The sequence below is a fragment of the Henckelia pumila genome, chromosome 4 (genome assembly GCF_033568475.1).
Source record: "Henckelia pumila isolate YLH828 chromosome 4, ASM3356847v2, whole genome shotgun sequence".
Classification (NCBI taxonomy): Eukaryota; Viridiplantae; Streptophyta; class Magnoliopsida; order Lamiales; family Gesneriaceae; genus Henckelia; species Henckelia pumila.
In genome coordinates, this window is record NC_133123.1 from 155,320,912 (window position 1) to 155,331,228 (window position 10,317).

Consider the following 10,317-nt stretch of genomic DNA (forward strand, 5'->3'; position numbering starts at 1 on the left):
AATCTCATTTGTTTCCATCAATTTTGAGTGAGATTTTTAGAGAGAGAAAATGTTTGCAATAACTAAAAATAGTATTTGTAATCACTAACAGCAGTATGTTTATACAAAATAAATAATAAACAATAAATATTAGTATATTACAAATGAAAAAATGGAATATTAGAAATAATTTAGTTTTAAAATTAAATTTTAAATATTATTGAAATTATAATTTTTTATTATTATCGGGTCTATCAGGGCGGATTCAGGGATGGGAAAAGCATCACCATACCCGCCCCAATCAACTTTGGGGAATTTAAAAAATCCCAAACCCAAACCCAAACACGATAACACCCCTCTAAACCACGCCGTTTCTGATTTTCCACGTAAATACCCAATCCCGCGGGGAAATTTTCCATCCCTAGACTCGCCACGAGATAAGTGGCCTTAGCGTCGAAGTGTCAAACAAGATGGATTTCTTGCTGAGCAGTTTTTCGCACCATTTTTTTTGCTTTGCTTGGCTTTTGATACGGTCGATTTAGGATACGCTCAGAGAACTTCTCTATCCTATAATGTTTGTTGGCTTCATCAAACACATCCCGCAGATCCATGGTCATCACCTCTGCACCTAGGTCCAAACCGTTCACAGACTTCATAACATGTAAAATCCAGTCAATTGAAACCCCAAAAATAATGTTGTTAATTGAGGTTATTTATTTGAATGCACTCTGGGACGAGACCATTGGGCTCAATCTGGAAAATCAAGCATTGTGCCCCACAACAAATCTGTATAATGACCCAAACAGAAGTAGCGTGATTGTACTTGGTGCACATCGCCACGATTCCGCCCTGGCCGGAGACCCACTCATTCGCCACCAATGCGTCGGAAGTGACCGTGGTGACAATTGAACTTTCAAAAAACTTAATCAGATAATTCTTCGACTCGTTGGAAACAGACGTCAATCTAATGGTAATCTCATTTGTTTCCATCAATTTTGAGTGAGATTTTTAGAGTGAGAAAGTGTTTGTAATAACTAAAAATAGTATTTGTAATCACTAACAACAGTATGTTTATTCAAAATAAATAATAAATAATAAATATTAGTATATTAAAAATGAAAAAATGGAATATTAGAAATAATTTCGTTTACAATTAAATTTTAAATATTATTGAAATTATAATTAATTTATTATTATTATCGATTCTATCAGGGAGGGTTCAGGGATGGGGATAACATCACCATACCCGCCCTAATCAACTTCGTGATTTTAAAAAATTCCCAAACCCAAACCCAAACCCAAACACGATAACACCCCTCTAAACCACCCCGTTTCGGATTTTCCATGCGGATACCCAATCCCGCGGGGAAAGTCGGCATCCCTAGAATCGCCACGAGATAAGTGGCCTTAGCATCGAGAGTGACAAACAAGATGGCTTTCTCGCTGATCGGTTTTTCGCACCATTTTTTTTTTTGCTCGGCTTTTGATACGGTCGGTTTAGGATCCGCTCAGAGAGCTTCTCTATCCTCCAATGTTTGTTGGCTTCATCAAACACATCCCGCAGAACCATGGTCATCACCCCTGCAGCTAGGTCCAAACCGTTCACAGACTTCATAACCTGTAAAATACAGTCAATTGAAACCCAAAAAATAATGTTGTTAATTGGGGTTATTTATCAGCGTTTGAATGCACTCCGGGACGAGACCATTGAGCCCAATCAGGAAAATCAAGCATTGTGTCCCGCATCAAATCTGTATAATGACAAGAGCAGATGTAGCGTGATTGTACTTGGTGCACATCGCCACGATTCTGCCCTAGCCGAAGACCCACTCATTCACCACCAATGCGTCGGAAGTGACCGTGGAGACAATTGAACTTTCAAAAAACTTAATCAGATAATCCTTCGAATCGTTGAAAACAGACATCAATCTAATGATAATCTCATTTGTTTTCTATCAATTTTGAGCAAAATTTTTAGAGTGATAAAGTGTTTGCAATAACTAAAAATAATATTTGTAATCACTAACAGCAGTATGTTTATACAAAATAAATAATAAATAATAAATATTAGTATATTATAAATTAAAAAATGGAATATTAAAAAAAATTGTTTTAAAACTAAATTTTAAATATTATTGAAATTATAATTTATTATTATTATCGGGTCTATTAGGGCGGGTTCAGGGATGGAGATAACATCACCATATCCGCCCCAATCAACTTCTTGGATTTTAAAAAATCCCCAAATCCAAACACGATAATACCCCTCTAAACTCATCCCATTTCGAATTTTCCCCGCGGATACCCAATCCCGCGGGGAAATTTGTCATCCCTAGAATTTCCACGAGATAAGTGACCTTAGCGTCGAGAGTGGCAAACAAGATGAATTTCTCGCTGAGCGGTTTTTCGCACCATTTTTTTTGTTTTAATCGGCGTTTGGTATGGTTGGTTTAGGATGCGCTCAGAGAACTTCTTTATCCTCAAATGTTTGTTGGCTTCATCAAACATATCCCGCAGATCTATGGTCATCACCCATGCAGCTAGGTCCAAACCGTTCACAAACTTCATAACCTGTAAAATCCAGTCAATGGAAACCCAAAAAATAACGTTGTTAATTGGGGTTATTTATCAGAGTTTGAATGCACTCAGGGACGAGACCATTGGGCCCAATCTGGAAAATAAAGGACTGTGCCCCGCAGCAAATCTGTATAATGGTCAGAGCAGAAGTAGCGTGATTGTACTTGGTGCACATCGCAACGATTTTGCCCTGGCCGGGGACCCACTCATTCGCCACCAATGCATTGGAAATGAACGTGGTGGCAATTGAATTTTCAAAAAACTTAATAAGATAATCCTTCGACTCGTTGGAAACATACGTCAATCTAATGGTAATCTCATTTGTTTCCATCAATTTTGAGTGAAATTTTAAGAGTGAAAAAGTGTTTTTAATAACTAAAAATAGTATTTGTAATCATTAACAGCAGTATGTTTATACAAAATAAATAATAAATATTAGTATATTACAAATGAAAAAATGGAATATTAAAAATAATTTTGTTTTAAAACTAAATTTTAAATATTATTGAAATTATAATTTATTATTATTATTATTATTGGGTCTATCAGGGCGGGTTCAGGGATGGGGATAGCATCACCATACCCGCCCCAATCAACTTCGAGGATTTTAAAAAATCCCCAAACCCAAACCCAAACACGATAACACCCCTTTAAACTCACCCCGTTTCGAATTTTCCCCGCGGATACCCAATCCCGTGGGGAAAGTTGTTATCCCTAGAATCTCTACGAGATAAGTGGCCTTAGCGTCGAGAGTGACAAACAAGATGGCTTTCTTGCTGAGCTATTTTTCGCTTCATTTTTTTTGTTTTGCTCGGCGTTTGATACGATCGGTTTAGGATACGTTCAGAGAACTTCTCTATCCTCCAATGTTCGTTGGTTTCATCAAACATATCCCGCAGATCCATGGTCATCACCCCTACAGACTGGTCCTAACCGCTCACAGACTTCATAACCTATAAAATCCAGTCAATTGAAACCCCAAAAATAATGTTTTTAACTGGGGTTATTTATCAGAGTTTGAATGCACTACGGGACGAGACCATTGGGCCCAATCTGGAAAATCAAGTACTGTGCCCCGCAGCAAATCTGTATAATGGCCAGAGTAGAAGTAACGTGATTGTACTTGGTGCACATCGCCACGATTTCGCCCTGGCCGGAGACCCGCTCATTCGCCACCAATACGTCGGATGTGACCGTGGTGACAATTGATATTTCAAAAAACTTAATCCGATAATCCTTCGGCTCGTTGGAAACAGACGTCATTCTAATGGTAATCTCATTTGTTTCCATCAATTTTGAGTGAGATTTTTAGAGTGAGAAAATGTTTGCAATAACTAAAAATAGTATTTGTAATCACTAATAGCAGTATGTTTATACAAAATAAATAATAAATAATAAATATTAGTATATTACAAATGAAAAAAATGGAATATTAGAAATAATTTCGTTTTAAAATTAAATTTTAAATATTATTGAAATTATAATTTATTATTATTATCGGGTCTATCAGGGCAAATTCAGGGATGGGGATAGCATCACTATAACCGCACCAATCAACTTCGAGGATTTTAAAAAATCCCCAAATTTAAACCCAAACACGATAACACTCCTCTAAACCCACCCCGTTTCGGAATTTCCCCGCAGATACCCAATTTTGCGGGGAAAGTTTCCATCCATAAAATCGCCACGAGATAAGTGGCCTTAGCGTCGAGAGTGGCAAACAAGATAACTTTCTCGCTGAGCGGTTTTTCGCACCATTTTTTTTGTTTTGCTTGGCGTTTGATACAGTCGGTTTAGGATACGCTCATAGAACTTCTCTATCCTCGGATGTTTGTTGGTTTCATCAAAAATATCCCGTAGATCCATGTTCATCTCCCCTACAGCCTGGTCCTAACCACTCACAGACTTCATAACCTATAAAATGCAGTCAATTGAAATCCCAAAAATAATGTTTTTAATTGGGGTTATTTATCAGAGTTTGAATGCACTACGGGACGAGACCATTGGGCCCAATCTGGAAAATCAAGCACTGTGCCCCGCAGCAAATCTGTATAATGACCAGAGTAGAAGTAACGTGATTGTACTTGGTGCACATAGCCACGATTCCGCCCTGGCCGGAGACCCGCTCATTCGCCACCAATGTGTCGGATGTGACCGTGGTGACAATTGATATTTCAAAAAACTTAATCCGATAATCCTTTGACTCGTTGGAAACAGACGTCAATCTAATGGTAATCTCATTTGTTTCCATAAATTTTGAGTGAGATTTTTAGAGTGAGAAAATGTTTGCAATAACTAAAAATAGTATTTGTAATCACTAACAGCAGTATGTTTATACAAAATAAATAATAAATAATAAATATTAGTATATTACAAATGAAAAAAATGGAATATTAGAAATAATTTTGTTTTAAAACTAAATTTTAAATATTATTGAAATGATAATTTATTATTATTATCGGGTCTATCAGGGTGGGTTCAGGTATGGGGATAGCATCACCATACCCGCCCCAATCAACTTCGAGATTTTAAAAAATCCCCAAACCCAAACCCAAACATGATAACACCCCTCTAAACCCACCCCGTTTCGGATTTTTCCCGTGGATATCCAATCTCGCGGGGAAAGTTTTCATCCCTAGAATCGCCACGAGATAAGTGACCTTAGCGTCGAGAGTGGCAAACAAGATGACTTTCTCGCTGAGCGGTTTTTCGCACCATTTTTTTTTTGCTCGGCGTTTGATACTGTCGGTTTAGGATACGCTCATAGAACTTCTCTATCCTCCAATTTTTGTTGGCTTCATCAAACATATCCCGCAGATCCATGGTCATCACACCTGCAGCTAGGTCCAAACCGTTCACAGACTTCATAACCCCTAAAATCCAGTCAATTGAAATCCCAAAAATAATGTTGTTAATTATGGTTATTTATCAGAGTTTGAATGCACTCCGGGACGAGACTATTGGGCCCAATCTGGAAAATCAAACACTATGCCCTGCAGCAAATCTGTATAATGACCAGAGCAGAAGTAGCGTGATTGTACTTGGTGCAAATCGCCATGATTCCGCCCTGGACGGAGGCCCACTCATTCGCCAACAATGCGTCGGAAGTGACCGTGGTGACAATTGAACTTTCAAAAAACTTAATCAGATAATCCTTCGACTCGTTGGAAACATACGTCAATCTAATGGTAATCTCATTTGTTTCCATCAATTTTGAATGAAATTTTTAGAGTGATAAAATCTTTGCAATAACTTAAAATAGTATTTGTAATCACTAACAGCAGTATGTTTATAAAAAATAAAAAAATATATAATAAATATTAGTATATTACAAATGAAAAAATGAAATATTAAAAATAATTTTGTTTTAAAACTAAATTTTAAATATTATTGAAATTATAATTTATTATTATTATCTAGTCTATCAGGGTGGGTTTAGGGATAGGGATAGCATCACCATACCTGCCCCAATCAACTTCGGAGATTTTAAAAAATCCCCAAACCCAAACACGATAACACCCCTCTAAACCCATTCCGTTTCGATTTTCCCCACGGATACCCAATCCCGTGGGAAAAGTTGCCATCCCTAGAATCGCCACGAGATAAGTGGCCTTAGCGTCAAGAGTGACAAAGAAGATGGCTTTCTCGATAAGCGGTTTTTCGCACCATTTTTTTTTATTTTGCTTGGCGTTTGATACGGTCGGTTTAGGATACGCTCAGAGAACTTCTCTATCCTCCAATGTTTGTTGGCTTCATCAAACATATCCCGCAGATCCATGATCATCACCCCTGCAGCTTTGTCCAAACCGTTCACAGACTTCATAACATGTAAAATCCAGTCAATTGAAACCCCAAAAATAATGTTGTTAATTGGGGTTATTTATCAGAGTTTGAATGCACTCCGGGACGAGAACATTGGACCCAATCTAGAAAATCAAGCACTGTTCCCCGCCGCAAATCTGTATAATGGCCAGAGCATAAATAGCGTGATTGTACTTGGTGCACATCACCACGATTTCGCCCTGGCCGGAGACCCACTCATTCGCCACCAATGCGTCGGAAGTGAGCGTGGTGACAATTGAACTTTCAAAAAACTTAATCAGATAATCCCCGACTCGTTGGAAACAGACGTCAATCTAATGGTAATCTCATATGTTTTCATCAATTTTGAGTGAAATTTTTAGAGTGAGAAAGTGTTTGTAATAACTAAAAATAGTATTTGTAATCACTAACAGCAGTATGTTTATACAAAATAAATAATAAATATTAGTATATTACAAATAAAAAAATGGTATATTAAAAATAATTTTGTTTTAAAATTAAATTTTAAATATTATTGAAATTATAATTTATTATTATTATCGGGTCTATCAGGGCGGGTTCAGGGATGGGGATAGCATCACCATACCCGCCCCAATCAACTTCAGTAATTTTAAAAAATCCCCAAACCCAAACCCAAACACGATAACACCCCTGTAAACTCACCCCGTTTCGGATTTTTCCCGCGGATACCCAATCCCGCGGGAAAGTTGTCATCCCTAGAATCGCCACGAGATAAGTGGCCTTAGCATCGAGAGTGTCAAACATGATGGCTTTCTCGCTGAGCGGTTTTTCGCACCATTTTTTTTGTTTTGCTTGGCGTTTGATACGGTCGGTTTAGGATACGCTCAGAGAACTTCTCTATCCTCCAATGTTTGTTGGCTTCATCAAACATATCCCACAGATCCATGGTAATCACCCCTGCAGCTAGGTCCAAACCGTTCACAGACTTCATAACCTATAAAATCCAGTCAATTGAAACCCCAAAAATAATGTTGTTAATTGGGGTTATTTATCAAAGTTTGAATGCACTTCGGGACGAGACCATTAGGCCCAATCTGGAAAATCAAGCATTGTGCCCCGCAGCAAATCTATATAATGGCCAGAGCAGAAGTAGCGTGATTGTACTTGGTGCACATTGCCACGATTCCGCCCTGGCCGAAGACCCGCTCATTCGCCACCAATGCGTCGGAAGTGACCGTGGTGACAATTGATATTTCAAAAAACTTAGTCAGATAATCTTTCGACTCGTTGGAAACAGACGTCAAACTAATGGTAATACCATTTGTTTCCATCAATTTTGAGTGAGATTTTTAGACTGAGAAAGTGTTAGCAATAACTAAAAATAGTATTTGTAATCACTAATAGCAATATGTTTGGATGCTTAAAAAATAGAATTTGGAATTGAAATTGGATTTAAAATTGGAATTGGAGTTCCTGGAACTCAAATTCCATTTTGATGTTTGGAAATATATATTGGAATTTATTAGTATAAATTTTAGAAAAGTGATATTTTTTTTTAAAAAATGTTAGGAAAACTTAAATTTATAACTAAAGTTTATAAATTTATTATTAGAAATAATTTTATTGTTTTTATAAACCCAAATCCCATGAAATTCGATCAATTTTGTACGGATTTCACTTAAAAATAACTTTGCTTCAGTGTTTTTTTGTTTTTGTTTTTGTTTTTATTGTGTTTGGATAAATTTGAAGTACTAACTTAATTAAGCTAAAATTAAGGGTGTAAAAACTCAATCCAACCCGTCAATACGAAATGACTCGACCCAAAAAATATCAGGTTAGGGTTGGGGGTTTTTGGGTTTGGGTTGAATCGGGTTGATCCGAAAGCTAAGTCGAAAAAATTAATTGGGTTCGGGTTGGATTCGTTGACCCAAAATGACCCGAAATCTTTAATTATTATTATTTTTATATAAAATTAAGATAGATTTAGTACATTTTTATACGTTGTATGTTTGAAAAAAATTATTATATATTGATATAATAGATTTTTGTCATTTAATGTTTATTTTGTACAATTTTTATTTTTTAATTTTTTTTGTAATAAGTATACTTTAAAATTTTTAATAACTAAAAGTTCAAATTTAAATTATATATAAGCTTGAATTTTGTTATTATGTGATTAAATTAAATATTATTATTATTGTATGTTTTGAATTTTTATTTAATTATTTTTTTAAAAAATAAAAAAAATAAAATCGGATTGGTTCGGGTTGATCGGTTTAGTCTGGTTAGCCGGGTTCGTGTTGAAGAAATTTTTAGAGTTATTTTCGTCAATCCGACCCGAACCCACTCGAATTGACACCCATAGCCAAAATAAATGTTTTCATCTTTGAGTAGGTGTGTTCATCTTTGAGTAGGTGTGTTCGTACAAGAAGCCTAGAGGGAAAAATGTTTTTTTTAAAATGTTTTTATTGTGTTTGAATAAATTTTAAATATTAATTTAATTGAATTAAAATAAGTATTTTTTTAAAGTTCATATTTGTAACTTTCAAATGTTTTTTTTTATAACTCGGTTTAAAAAAATGTTTTCAAACTATTTATTCAAACACAAAATTATTATAGTTTTTTACTTAAAAAAATACTTTTAAAACCCAACTTTAAAAATACACTTTTTTAAAAAATAAATTTTGAAAGCAACCGAACTCTGAAAGAGGGAAAGAGAAGATCCGGTTAGGGGGGAAATGTAGAAGAAGATGAAGATCAGGTCAGGGTCATTTTATGTACGTTATTTAAACAATGTATTTTAAATATTTTAATTAAAATGAAACCTTAAATTGTTGGAAAATAGTAGAGATATAAAAAATATCGTGTACAACGATATTTATAATATTAATTTTATTTAAACATGAATATTTATGCATTAAATATATATTTTTTGAATTCCTTCGAGGTATTAAATTTTTTGAGGGATACTGAATATTTGAGAGTTCAACATGACGGGAATTTAGGATAATTCAAGACATTTGCCTTAAGAAGTGACAAAAGTTTTCATAAGATGCCAAAATAAGGAAACAATTTCGATCATTAGGGGAGGGAAAAAAATACATAATTTTTAGTATATCGAGGTTATCGTATTGAAAAAAATTCCGAATTTATCAGATTTTTGGTATACCAATTTTTTTCGGTACGGTACGGTAACGATACCGACTTTTTCAGTACGATAATAGAATGAAATTTAAAAATTTTGGTATATACCGGTATATCGATATAGCGAAATATTATATAAAAATTTAAAATAATATAATATTTTTAAACAGTAAATTTATAAATTATAAAAAATATAATTTCTTTTCGGTATAAAACGGTATATACCGATACCGTACCAAAATATCAGTATACCAAAATGTTCGGTACGGTATCGATATTATAAAATTGTATAGAGTAATTTTCAGTACGGTATACGATATTGCAAATATCGTTATATATATCTACCATTTTCCAACAATTTAAGGTTGCATTTTGATGAAAATATTTAAAAAACATTGTTTAGATAACGTGTACAAAAGAATTTCAAACCTATCTATTTACTTATTTACATTATTTACACTATAAATATAATTTTATAATATCAGGGTCATTTGAAATTTATTGAGATGAATTATGATGTAGCCAAAAAATACAACTATTTGAATTGCGAAAATATGTGTGTGAAATTCAACTGGTTTGTAAGCGGTATCTCATAAGCAGAGGGTCCGTAAGCTGAACCTAGCAAGCGTAAGGTGAATAAGCTAAAGTTTTGTAAGCGTGAATCTGTAAGCTGTAATTCTGTGGATCTTCACCTGCTTCACGTACACTCATTAGAGGCGCCAGATAGTTACCCGACCTAGACATACCGATGCTCAAGTCAGCAAAGAATACAAAGATAATCTCAGAAGATTAAAGAGTTCTATTAGAGTTGATGCAGTAGTCCAGTTCCAAATT